Here is an 11,483-nt window from a genome sequence, read left to right as displayed (position 1 = left end):
GGAGGAGTTTAACCCTACATTGTCTGGGAGGAGTCTGCCGTACCGTCTCTTGGCGCTCAGTCCCAGGAACATTTGATCTGGAAACAGAGGAATCGTGGAAGTACGCTCCAAGAAAATTACATTTTTATGTTTCTATGAAATGCAACAACGTTATATGTAGCGGTTGCGAAGAGGGAACCACGTGAATACTGCGAGAAGTATGTTTGATCAGGGGAAACACTAGCTGGTAAGTTGCGAGCGAACTTATTTCACGCTCACGCTGGTTTAAAAGGACTCCGTCCATTTCTGTACGTCCGCTTTGTCCGCTGCGACACATAAACGGACGTTTAATTAGGATATTGCACCAAGTTTGTCATGTAAACAAAAGTTTGTGGTTGTTTGTGTAATATTCGGCTTTTAATTTACCGTAGGGCTTCTCATTATGAGTAGTAATTCTCGCTGCAGCGGCTGTGAACTAAATCATTTTCTAGCAAAAAAACTCACGATTGTCGTCAGGGATTGTAATTGTTTCATGGTGAAAGACGTTTTATTGCGAGAGTAGGCCACTGGATAAAAAAAGAGTTGTTATTCATCTGTGTGTATTGTCCTAAAGAGAGAAGAACGATCTCTCCCTTTTATATTTATAATCAGATATTAAAACTGTCACTTTCCTCATTACAAAGCAATATTCCTTATTACGTCTTTTATGCCCTGTGAAACTAGTTTGGTGTGATAAATAAAATAAATTGCATCCTGTCAGCATTCTCAGCCTTGGAAATAAACGAAAACTTCATACATCCATTGGCACAATAGATCACTTGAGTGTGGAGATGTTCAACATGTAGCCCACAGCAGTGTCTGTCAGACTGGCTGCTTATTGCTCCTCTTTATTCCTTCTGATTTATGAACCCAGAGACTGGGAGCATTGGTCATTCCCCTTCATACAGGGCCATGTTCTGCCATTGTGTTTGGATGTGATTTACCCTTCGCCTGTATTGTTGTTTGGCCGTGTGCTGGGGTGGAAGGGCTCCCAAGCCACATACAGAGGTAACAAAAGGGCCCCGGGACCCCTAGAGTGAAGGGCCTGCCCAGAGCAAACAGATCCCAGTAGCAGGAGGAAAGTGCCGGGAATGCTGGGCTCTCTGTCATGGAAACCCACATGCAAAAGTGTCAGTCTGACTGTCCTGCTACCTCTTGAGGCCACTGATTAGCGTTGTAATAATTAAAACACTGGCTAATTTTTGACTTACAGAGGCTGGCTGGCCTGGTCATTCATCTGTCTATGGGCTCTGCCTGTATAGTATTCTTGCAGCTGTATCTTGGTGAAGTTCAATCTTGAGGAAATAATAATTGAATGATGGATTAGATAAGTGGAGACACTGTAAATAGTTACTAATCATTTACTAGGTTTGTTTTTAACCAGAAATTAAACTCATTCCAACATGAGCGCAAGAGGGGTGGTGATTGCGCCGTGGATAAGACACATACCTTTGGTGTGAGAGACCCGGGTTCGAATCCATTGTGAGACACCAATGTGTCTCACACATTGTGTCTCACAGTGGATTCGTGGATAACCCCTAGTTGCTCCAGAGGCGTGTGATCCCTTACATATATAGCAATTGTAAGTCGCTTTGGATAAAAGCGTCAGGTAAATGTAAAGGCAAGAGAAAAGAATGTCTTCCGTTTATTATTTCTGGGGGCGGCACCATGCTGTGTGATTTGTTTGTATTCTATCCGTAATGGACTTCACAGAAATAGTTATTTACTTACTTAATAGCTGTTGTTCTTTTGTGCGCACCCTGTTTTGTCAAATCGCCATGTCAGAAGCTCTGGCACCACGCGCATGTTTATGTTTTTGCCATTGCGCATTTTACATTTTTGTGGCAAAGAAAATCGTCTACCGCAAAGAACATTATGTTTTTACTATTCTGTTTTCCCCTGCATTGGGACGGGTCTTGAACCAGAGCGATGCTGGTTTTGTGTGGCCAGTAATTTCCTTTTTTTTTCAGTGGAACGCGTGATTGTTTTGCTTGTTCACTCTTTCCCTTTGTGACACGAGTTGCGAGTTTTGCCTTTCAGCTGGCGGGGCTGTCAGTTGTCAGAGTTGTTTAACAGTGACAAACAGGATCTGTAATGCTACCCACTCGCTGGGTGGCGCAGAGTTTGCTTCGGAGTTCATCTCTTGCCTAATTTAAGTTGAAGGGCTCAGTAACATCATGAAACAGTGACATCATTACCACAGGAACTTCCCTCAAACAGTCTGTTTTGAAGTGAGTTGATATAACTTTGTGTAGTTAAATAAAGGAGAACAATTTGACTGTTGTAAAAATGACTCTTCTTGTCATTGATACTGTGACACTCTGTGTGAACACCAACTTTCGTCAAGTGAGAAACCTGGAATGGCTCTCCCCGCTGCAGGCCATTTGGACGGCTGTGTGTGAGTGCCCGTCATCGTTAATTCTGAAGTGCTAGCACACAGGCTGAGAAACGGTAATGTTTCATGTCTTCTCCCCTGCACGTTTTTCTCCATATAAGGTGACGTGCATGTGACTTATCAGGCATGGGTAACATCTGTGCTTATTGTCACACGGGGATGAAGGCCTTTTACTGTCTCTAGGTAGAGAGGCTCTGTAGGGGGAAATCACAGGGGCTCCACATGACTGGTGCATCTTGACAAAAGGATTTGAAATGGATGAAATTGAAATCCACAAACACTTTCTCTGCCAGTTTCTTATCATATTCACCCCCTCGATTACAGTGAAATGTCCTTTCGGGGCTTCTGTCTCAGTATAGACAGTCCAGGCAGGCAAGCATAATGGTGGCCTGTATGTTTCTATTTCTTCCTCCTGTGGTTGAGATTATATTTGGCTCTTCAAAGTGTTTGCTGGTAGTGTACGGCCAGCAGCGTCTGGAGTGGTTGCTATAAAAAGCAGGTGAACTAAAAGCTGGTGTTGACAGCATCTTGGCCGAGACTTCTCATTTGCTACCGCTCATGTCAGGACGCCAACCAAAAGAGACATGGCTGGCTTTGACCCCTTCCTGGTGCAAACAGCTACAGGTCGAAGAGCTATCGCCAACACAACATTGACATTGACAGTCCTGTCTTTTAGTGGCAGTATGGACACAAATAAAAACTGAACTCTGTGACTAAAAAACAGCCAAAGAGAGACACTTTGTACCCCGTGTGCTGCATAATTCAGTGATTCTTAACTTGTTTTGCTGTGGCTACTGGGCTGGCGGACACACACACACACACACACACACACACACACACACACACACACACACACACACACACACACAGGAACCTCCTGTCCAGCTCAGCAGAGCGACTTAGTCTCATCCAGCCGAACCGATGAGCCCATTTAGGCTCCAACACCTGGACCTTTTCAGGAGAAAAATGCATAGGTCTGGCGGCCTCTTTAACAATGCGTCAAACCAGGTATCAGATTAAGAGTCGAGATTAGGTGTCTGTGAAGAAGGTTGCCAGACCACTCTTCACGTGTTTCATTAACCCCAAAGAAATAACTGCAAGATATGCCATTACCATTCTTTTATTAATGGTCATATAAATCATATTGCGAATCGTGTACATGAGGCAAAAAGCCCCCATGGCAGCAGTTGAGTAGTAGTGCATGTAATTCCTGTGAGCTTACCAGACGGCACACAATATTTCAGTCTGGAAAAGGTGCCGCCTCAGCACTGTGAACCCAACCAAGTGATTTACAAGCCATGGATATACAAAAAGTAGTTTGATTATCAAAATGTATGAACAATGAGGTGGGGAGGACAAAGAGTATTGGGTACAGAAGCTATTTGCTGGTGTATTGATCTGCGTATGGGACTTGATATCTTGACAATCCAGCTGCTACGGAGAACCCCGTTGGAGTGCGTGTGTGTGATGTTTTATGCTGTGTGTACAAGACTATTTGATTATGAATTTAAGCTGGGAACAGTCAAGTTCCATCATGTCTCTGCTGTGTGCAGTAATCTGTATCTACATGATATTTGTGTTTCTGATCCCTTCTTCAAAAGATGGCACATGTTGGCATGTTCTTCAGGCAGTCAACAGCCCGGTTTGAATGGAAATAACGCCATTCTGCAACCCCCCTCTCGTTGACTCTAAACCTGCTTTTCCGGTCAGTCCTATTAACAATAGAAATTGTGATTGATCTGCCCTGCCTTGGTCCAGTAGCCATAAGGTCTCATTTACTAGCCTTGCCTTATAGGAAAGGCAAACACAGCTGGTGCTACGGGCCAAAGTGCTCTGTGCCTGGATGTTCAGTTGGTGCCATGTGTCTTGTATTGCCCCAATGATGGATGGAGCGAGTTCTGGGTACACATTTACTCCACATTTACTCCAGCACATCCCACCTGCTCATCAGGGGGTGGAGACTGACTCTGTGATTGTTTCTGATTAAAGCGGGGAAGCCGGTCCTCTTCTAATGTAGTTGTACAGCACCTCAAGCAAGGCGACAGATTCTGCTAACATATTCAGAATCATCTCGTAATTAATCAAAGCTGTGTTCATCTCTTTGAACTGCACGGTATTGATTGTCTCAGATCTATTTGCTTTTTATAGTTAGGTAACACATTTCTGCATCACCATAGCCTGATCAGTATCCCATTACGATATGATTCTATGCTGACCACAAATGGATCCAACCCTGTCCAATAGTCCATTTATCTTAGTCTGCCTTTAGCGCCCATATATCACTCATCACAACACAAACATTGCTATAACTCGCAGTCCTACAAGATATGGAAGTTTTTTCCCTTCTTTTGCTTGCTCAGTTGTTTGCTCCACTGATCTGCGTGGAGCATGATGTGCCCTTATCTGCACAGTTTCCTGTGCTTTGTTACAGACATGAAGTGCTTTGGAGGGTCTTTGGCAGCCGTAGTATTCGTGTTATGTTGAGGAACATTTTCAGGCTCATTAGCGCTCCTCTCCCTGTCCAGCCCCCTCCCCGCTTTAGCAGTCGGTGGTTTGATCTCTGAGCAAGATAAGCTCTTTTCTCCACTTCTTGGTCTCCCAGCTTTGTCATGTTGGTTCAGTCATTTGGCGTCCGGCCAGCGTAAACAGACAGGGTCCTGATTGCTTTAGGTCACCGGCAATCCTGGCATCCACTCGGTGAACACACTCAATTAAAGCTTTCTTGAAAATTATTTTCTCCAAAGAGGTAAGCGTATCCAAATAACCTGTTTCCTGGGGCGATATCATCGTCAAGGTTTATTTGGCTGACCGGCCTCAGCTGTCAGAAAGGAAGTCACTGTCAAGATAAGAGCAAAGAAACAGTTGTAAGGACATTTTTATCAGTTTCATCAGTTTTTGCAGTCCACACCTCTTTGAAATGGCAGACAAATAGGAGGCCTATAATATGCTTGGCGTCCTCACAGAAAGGGAAGCCAAGTGGTGCATCGGCCAGGCTGCATTAGGAGAGCCTGTGTGTGGGCTTGCTTAGTTTTACGGCACCCTCTGGATGCCCAAAGATTGACTAGCCGCTCTCTATTTCTTCCAACTTCCAGCTTCCAACTTCACTTTTCTCAGCTCTGCTAGCGCGAAGACATGATTTCGGCTTGGCTGTTACAGAGCTGTTTAACCCAGAGTTCACTCTCTCTGGCCCAGGGGGAGCAACTACTTGCTCACACTGCCTGGCTAGCTCTCCATGCCACCCTGTCTGCACAGTCCACAACTTGATTGGTTTTTACAGTTGATGGTGCAGGTGCGACGGGAGGTGCAAAGGACTGTCTAGACTTTTATACCCAGCAAGCCTTGTACAATCCAGTGTTGAGAAGAGAAACCTTTTCAGATATGCAGAAGGAATTTTCCTACACTATGTACCTTTTTCAGGAGGGTTAGGGTGTATGTCTTTCTAATCATTGCATTAGCGCATGTTTGCCAGCAAAACATGCTGTCACCTCACCGCCAACAAAATACACACGGGCACAGCATTTATACAAAGTCAAGAAGGTCAGTCTTATCGCTGGTAGGTTCCTCCATGGGGTGATGCCAAATCAAGCAGATTAGGCAGAGTTCAGATTGCTGCTCAGCTTGTTGCAGCCTGCCGTATTAATACGTCTCCTGTAATGGTTTTAGAGCAGATGCCACCATACTCTCATAAATGCTGCTTTTCTAAAGTTTTAGCTGTCTCGTCAAAGTAAGTTCAAATGTCGGAAAAATTATTAAAGCTTTCCACTCACAGAAGCTCAGTACAGTGTAGACACGTGTGTGCCGTGTGTACAGGGGATACCAAAGGCTATTAATGGTATTTGACATTCAACTGTCATTGGAGAAGCTGACTCCTAATTTCTCTGCAGCTCGATCCTAATGTTACTAAAGGTGCCGGAGCCAAGAAAGTGAACTGCTTGTTTGAGTCCCACTGATCTGGTCCTGGTACCTTTTGTCAAAGCACTACTACTACTTCGATGCAAAAAACACACACACTGCAGAGCGTTTTAGGCCTAGTTTACACTGCACGATTTTTAGCCCAATTTGCCGCTCGGCGAACGTCAGGCTGTGATCGGGGGTAAATCAGCGGTTGATCTGCGGTCGCCAGTCGTTATGTGTGAACTGCACAAGGACGCATCAAAACGGCTCCCCGACACATTTCTGACATGTCTGCCAGATATCTAGCATGCCAAATATCTGCAAATATCTGGAAGAGTCGGCTGACATCCACATGCAGCCAATGCGAGCAGGCAAAACACTTACACTTTACTCCCCTCCAGCTCTCTCTTTAGCTCAGACAATCCCTGCTACCTGCGTGTGCTAATCCATTCTCTCACCCAGATTCTTTGTCTTTATAATTGCTATCTTTATAATAACAAACAACAGCTGTTTCGTGTGTTTGGTTATTCCCGTTTGCATCATTCCCGATTCACATTTCATGTGTGTTTTCTTGATAAAACGTGGTTTGGAGACCAGCCTCGGATGACCGAGCCGCTGTCAGCTCGTCTAGTGTGTGTGAACGCCACAGCGACTTCAAGACTCTCGTCACAAGACGGCAAGTTGTATAGTGTGAACGGCACGGCCGACGCTGGAGTTGTGTAGTCTGCACAAGGCATTAGGGGTGCTGACAGGCAGCCAGGTTAGTTTTTTTTTCACCCTGCTTCTAGTCTTTATGCTGAGCTAACTTATTACTCTCCTGGTTCCAGCTTCCTATTTAGCCACAAGAGCGGTATTGCTCTTCTTATATGACACTTTATGCTACCTCACTGAACCCCTCAAACCTCCCTTTTGTTTTGAGACGCTCAACGGGACCATTGTTGGCTTTTCCAGTAGGGTCTCCCTGTATGTGGATGATGTGTGAGAGTGCGGCGTTTAGAGTTTAGACTGGCTCTGCGTGGTAAAAGGGAAATGACTGACTCACAACTACAAGGGATGTGCATATCCTGTGTGTGTACATGAGAAAAATCACTGCTGAAGTATGTGGGCCCACTGTAGCGCACATGTTGTAATGCAGCTCTTCTTCTTGCATTCTTTCTAGCAGAATAACAAGAACTCAGTGTTAGACAGCATTACCCTCTCAAAGCCTTCATCATCCATGTTGATGGGGTAGCTGTGTGTGAACTGCCTGTTGGCTTTAAGGTTTGATCTCTATCTCATCTGCTTTCATGGTGGGGATCCTTCTGCTTGCATATCAAAGAAACAGACGTGTTGCATGTTGCATTTTTCTACATCCTGCTTGCCACCCTTTTATATACTCATTGGTATTCGCCTTGCATTTGACAGCATCTGGTGTAAAGTGAATACGTACAGCCGTGAAGTCATTCATTATAAATCATCTCCCCTTTGCACAGTGAAATCATTTATTCACAGTCTCATGAGGTTAGTGATCCAAGGAGCACACCCTGACTGGTGACTAATAGGTGGTTGATGTTGTGTCACTCAACCCTCTGACCTGTACTGGATACACGTTGGTCTCTAGGTTATTGCAATTCATCTTCTCTGCCAATACAAACAAGTACAAAAAAGCTTAATTTCACTTTTTGCCTTAGGTGTCTATACTCTGACTTGGCTACAGAATTCATCAGCGATTGCCAATTTTCTCAGTCCAAATGTCTGTTGGTGCCTGGCAGAGACTCTTAACTGTAAAAGAATGACTTTAATAACTGTGATTTTTTTCTTGAAGTTATTTTGAAAACCATTCTTGTCTCTTTAGGTGCTTTTCCTTCTCCTCGGTAGTAATTTTGTGTGTGTGTGCGAGCGAGTGGTTTTGTCTCCACGCGAGCAGGCCCTGTGGCCTGCCCATTGGAAACTGGTGGCCTGGCTTTTTTTAAAATACTAATAACAATATTATACAGTGCGTAAGTTCGTACTGGCATGCCGAGGCTTAAACTAATAATAACAACCAGGAACTGGGGTTTCCTGACAGTTGAGATGATTTTTTACAGTTCAAGGAGTGAAAGCTGTACTTACACAGTCATGTTGTATTATTAGCTTCATGCAGGTCTATCATTTCTCTCTGTATGTTTTTCCTTTCACTCGATGAATCATGTGCTCATTTGTCCTGTAGCTGATGAAATTTTGAATTAAGAAGCGAAAAATAAATTAAGACATTTCAACCTCTTATTTTACATTTTTCTGCGTAACACTTAATTGGCCTTGTGTGGCCTAAGAGAAAATAGACCATTAGTCAGTGGTGTGTGTGTGTGTGTGTGTGTCTGTGTCTAAGGGGGTTTGTCCAATTGTTCATGTTTGGTCCCAGACATGCCTGCTGCTTTTGCTAATCATGCTATCATACAGTGCCACAGGCTTTTTTTTTCTAAGCCAACAAGTATTTTAACAAGCTGGAAGACTGCACTCATTCTTTCCAATCTTTTACTAGCATCCATATCATCATGCTTAATGTCTGGGCTTTTTGGCAAGCCATGCAGAACAGTTTGGTTAGCCACAGGAGGCCAAGGTCAAGATACATTGTACATAGCATGAAAAATGTTGAGTTCAGTATCATCTTTTATATACTGTATGCAGGGGTACATCTGGGACAACAAAACAGCCTCACTGACTCTGCAGATTAAATTGTTTAAGCCACTTATATGCCTCTGTGGTCATTATTGCTTTTAAAAGTGGGTTGCCGTGCTTCCCTATTCTTTTGTGATTATCTAGCCTGGGCGGCAGCGCTTTCAATTGATCATTCAGGAGTTGGATAATCTGTAAATTTCTGGCTTTCTACAGCAACTTTCTTGCCGCCTTTATCCTCTTTTCATTCATTCTCTTCCTTCCTCACAGTGTGTGCGGGTCGAGCAGTTGCCCTATCTCCACCAGCAATGAGTAGATGGTTTGTAGTCAGCCATTTGCCTCAAGGGTTAAGTATCCATCTCCATTCCCTCCAAGCCCACCCCTGCTTAGGAGGAGAAGGCTGTGAATAAATACCACCCTTGTCCTCTCATAATGGAACAGCTTGACCTTGCGTGACATTTGCTGGTTGGATCATCTGCCTGTCGATCCCGCCCGCCGCCCTATGGGACATCGCCGGGCTGTCGCATATGCCTGTGAGCGGTAATTCAATTGGTCTTGAATTTATTTTGCAGAATTAAAATTAAGGTCTCGCCTATAATTTTTCACAAAAGGAGTCTGTCAGCTCAAATATACTGTTGATTTACAGTCTGTAATCGTGTGAAAGTACTTGTTTCTTCCTATGCACTGTGCATGACAACTGCATAATGAGTGTGGTCTTCATTGACATTCTTCAGCCTCCCTATATGGATGGGATAATAATGAGTTTGGCAGGGGGCCTTAATTTAATCATGTCGGTAAAAGCGGTACACATGTGGCACAGCTGCTAGCGCTTAGCCTAGTCTTGCCATGCCACCTTAGATGAGGTGCCATTGGGTGCCCGCACTGGCTTGTTTCTGTGTTATCAGTCTTTATAAACCACATTCCACAATGAAAAGCCTTTGCAGAGACAGACAAAGGAGTTGGTATTGCGAACATTTGTCTGTGACTTTTTCCAGGCAATCGAATTAGCTCACGTGCCTCTGCGTCCGCATGACTGGAGAAACTGGTTTTGGTGTTTTTCCTGCAGCCAGCACAGGTCAGTCTTTGTTGTTGCGTTTATTTGACTTCCATAGTTAAGCCCAGTGCTGCTTGAGTGCTTTGTCAAGCACCTGTTGTGGATTATAGGTCGATAACGGCTCCCAGCTAATTTCTTGTGATAATTCAACAGTGAAATCTAATCTCACCTTTGCCATTTGGGCTCCTTTAGAGTGAGCTTTTATAGACTTGTTTAGAGTCAAAATCTGTTTCTAGTTGAAATGAAAAGCAGTCAGAGACAAAAGCACAAACCTCGTGCATACGCACTTTATCACACACGCTCGCATGCATTGCCAAGCAAATCTTTTTTCACACGGGTTTCACAAAGCATTCTATATACTCTGAATGAATTGCATGTTAACCTGTGACACAGTTTGGCGACGGAAACTAGGTCATGGGTTGTGCATTGACTCAACATCTGCTGGAAATAAGAGCAGAAGACATGAAAAGTTGTACCCCCACACAGAACATACTCTCACTCTCTGCACGACATGGCTGGTGTGGTCTTGTTTCTCACACTGGTCCCCACAAACAGACACACAGGCACACCACAGCTTGATGCTTAATGGTCACTGGTGGTTTTTATACACCCAGGTGTGGCGGTTTGTTGTCAAGATTGTTCCAAATCTGTGGTCTGGTGGATTACCTTTTAATCAAATTACACATCTATACAAATAAAAGACTGCCTCAGACTGTTAGGCCTGTGTGTGCATGAAGCTTGTATGTGCACATAGTTCCTTGCCTGCACATCCTACGCAGATATTTAAGAGCCAAGTGCACAATCGCCTCAGACATTCTGTGTGTGTGTGTGTGTGTGTGTGTGTGTGTGTGTGTGTGTGTGTGTGTGTGTGTGTGTGTGTGTGTGCGCCTGCCTGGCTCCTCACCAGCTGTCTCAACCATCATCAGTGCTATAAGGATACTGAGACAGACAGTCAAGCTCAGATTTCTCTCCTCTTATCTGTACTGTAAGTAACAGATACTGTATATTATGGCCAGCTGGACTTGCAGCCGCAATAAAACAAACTGTTTTGCTTAATGATAACAGGGGCAATAATGTTCCTGCTTTCCTGTAAAAGCGAGATTGCGCTTAGCTGGTCTTATATCATAACCTGTTTATTGCCTCGGGAATTTACCCACCTTTGATCAACAGCCAGCTCAGCTGAGAATATTACTTATTCTCCCTCTTCTTTAGAGACCCAGAAGCTGTGAGCAGCTTTATGTCAGAGGATGGTTACAGTACATGGAGATTTACATGATCTTTCTCTGCTTGTGAGCTCAGAACTTTTTTCTAAAGCTGTACTATAAGTGGGATACTAACTTTTTAGAGGCTGCACAAGTGTTGTGGACATTTATATGCAGCATGTATGTAAACATGAGGGCATATAGGCTCCAGGTACAGCAGGACACGTCTAAACAGTGTTGATTTCACCTGATGGATGGTTTATTTAGCCGTCTAGACTGTGGTGCT

At 44.2% G+C, this 11,483-nt stretch overlaps 1 protein-coding gene across 2 annotated transcripts in view; it reads left to right on the top strand.

The window, feature by feature from the left end:
• Nucleotides 1–11,483, top strand: part of tiam2a (TIAM Rac1 associated GEF 2a) — a 61,291-nt gene continuing 49,808 nt past the window's right edge. Inside the window, exon 1 of one of the 2 annotated variants that reach the window (XR_006827077.1) lies at nt 1–226. The gene's annotated coding sequence lies outside the window, so the exon portion shown is untranslated. The remainder of the gene's footprint in view (nt 227–11,483) is intronic. The other variant, XM_046062509.1, reaches the window with a different exon arrangement.

This window comes from Micropterus dolomieu, linkage group LG11 (genome assembly GCF_021292245.1).
Source record: "Micropterus dolomieu isolate WLL.071019.BEF.003 ecotype Adirondacks linkage group LG11, ASM2129224v1, whole genome shotgun sequence".
In the NCBI taxonomy this organism is placed as follows: domain Eukaryota; kingdom Metazoa; phylum Chordata; class Actinopteri; order Centrarchiformes; family Centrarchidae; genus Micropterus; species Micropterus dolomieu.
The sequence above is the reverse complement of the archived record's forward strand: the minus strand, read 5'-3'. Positions and strand labels throughout refer to the sequence as shown.